The following is a 2,380-nucleotide window of genomic DNA, read 5'->3' as shown; positions in this document are numbered from 1 at the left end:
CCTTTTAATGAGAAAATCCTTGCTCTTGTTGATTCGGTCTTCATCCCACCATAACATATACATACATATATATACATACATACATACATACATACATACATACATACATATATATATATATATATATATATATATATATATATATATATATATGTATGTATGTATGTATGTATGTATGTATGTATGTATGTATGTATGTGTATATATGTATGTGTATATATATGTGTGTATATATATACATACATATATATATATATATGTATGTATGTGTATATATGTATGTGTATATATATGTGTGTATATATATACATATATATATATATGTATGTATATATGTATATGCATGTATGTATGTATATATGTATATATATGTATGCATGTATATATGTATGTATATATATGTATACATGCATACATTTGCATATGCAATTTTATCACCTCATTTTACTAACTTTACTTTCAAATGAAAATTTAGGAACTAAAATATTGGAATCATAGAAAGGAATCATGGAGGAAAGTCCAAATTAGGACCAATATCTACAGTCTAATAGGTTTAATCAATTAAAACTAAGATGCAAAAGAAAGTCTTGTGGTTCAATGCATAGCTAAATTTATGTCTGGCCTTTTGGAAGTGATTTGGGGTAGACCAATTTGATGAGAGAGACCCAACATAGAGGAAGAGCAAGAGCCCCTTCTTCAATTGGTGGTATTTTGGTTTTTGTAATGGTTTATTTGTATTGGTTCCTATGATCATGTACATTCAATAAAATGTTGAGTGGGGTTTTGGTTTTGCTCTCCTAGCTATGGCCATGACCATTTCTCTTACTCTATTCCTCTTTGGAACAAAGATGTACCAACATAAAATACCTTGTACTAGTCTAGTAATTCAGATTGTCCAAGTTTTTGTTGCAACAATTTGCAAGTGGAATGTATATAGTCATTCTGAAGAAGGCTATTTATATGGTATTTAATGATTAAAGGATGAAAAGAGAAGACTTCTACCCTCTAATCAATTTAGAAAAATCTCATATATACCTGTTCTTGCAATTTGGAAGAGTTCATTCATAATTTCATAAGCAGTTACATTTTTGTTTAGTTTTAGGTATGATTAACTCTGCCTCTTTTTAAAATGCATTTCACAAGCTTAGGAGAATGCTCCCAAGAATATTTGGTGTTATGTAGGTTTCTTGAAAAAGCTACAATTGTAACAGATTGGGACCATGAGAACAAAACATATATTGATTGGAGGGTATGTACAACTGCACAAGTTGAAGAGGTCAATATTGTTCTAAGATTGATGCCTATTTGGATGACTTGTTTGATATACAGTGTTATTTGTGCAAAAACACCAACATTTTTTACAAAATAGGAGAGCACAATGGATAGAAGGATCAGTGGAGACTTTAAAATACCCATAGAAAACTTGTAGAGCTTGATTAGCTTGATAATTCTAGTGCTTGTACCTATGTATGATTGAATCTTTGTCCCACTAACCAGAAGCATAAGTGGAAATGAAGTGGTATAACTCTTCTATAGAGAATAGGGTTTGGTATGTTTATTTCTATCGTTTCTATGATTGTTGCAACAATGACATAAATGGAAAGGCTTCAAGTAGAAAGAGAATATGGAATGATAGACCTACCCCAAATGACAATTCCACTAAGTATTTTGTGATTGCTTCCTCAATATGTCCTATTTGGTATTTTAGATGTGTTCACCTATTTAGGCTTGCAAGAGTTCTTTTATGATTAGATGTCCGACTCAATGAGAAGCCTTGGGGTGGCCCTCTATTTGAGCATTTTTGGAATTGGTAGCTTCCTCAACAACATTCTTATTTCTATTATTGAGGAACTTAGTAGCATAATTATGTGACTAAATTGGTTTACAAACAAGTTAAATAGAGCTCATTTGGAATACTTCTACTACTAGCTTCTAGCTACACTCAATGCATTCTTCTTGTGTATCTATATCTCTTTTGCTATGAGCTTCATTTACAAGCAAGAAGAAAGAAATGTTTGGAAAGATGAAGAGATATCCTAACCATTAAACAACACTCATAGAAATATTCTATGACGGTCTGTTCAACTCTATCAAATATTGGTATATAAGTACACAAAGTCTCCATACTTCAAGAAATGGAGAGGAAACTCTACCTTCATTTCAAAACCTTATTTTGTGAATTTTTGTATAGAACATAAGTCTTCTAGCCCTTGTTTAGAACTATGTGTATAGAACATATATACAACATGCTTCAAGAAATGTAGAAGAAACTCTACTTTCATTTCCAAACCTCATTTTCAAAACTTTTGTATTGTATGCAACAACAAAAGAAAGCATAAAAGCTCAGACCTGTTATCAACTAGCTAAATAGAAGATGGAT

The 2,380-nt window shown here is 30.9% G+C and overlaps 1 pseudogene; it reads left to right on the top strand.

The window, feature by feature from the left end:
• The first annotated feature begins 635 nt into the window (after positions 1-635).
• Positions 636-2,040, top strand: LOC149557045 (protein NRT1/ PTR FAMILY 5.10 pseudogene; annotated as a pseudogene).
• Positions 2,041-2,380: the final 340 nt, after the last annotated feature.

The sequence above is a fragment of the Cupressus sempervirens genome, chromosome 5 (genome assembly GCF_028749045.1).
Source record: "Cupressus sempervirens isolate cs-2001-9-10 chromosome 5, ASM2874904v1, whole genome shotgun sequence".
In the NCBI taxonomy this organism is placed as follows: Eukaryota; Viridiplantae; Streptophyta; class Pinopsida; order Cupressales; family Cupressaceae; genus Cupressus; species Cupressus sempervirens.
The sequence above is the reverse complement of the archived record's forward strand: the minus strand, read 5'-3'. Positions and strand labels throughout refer to the sequence as shown.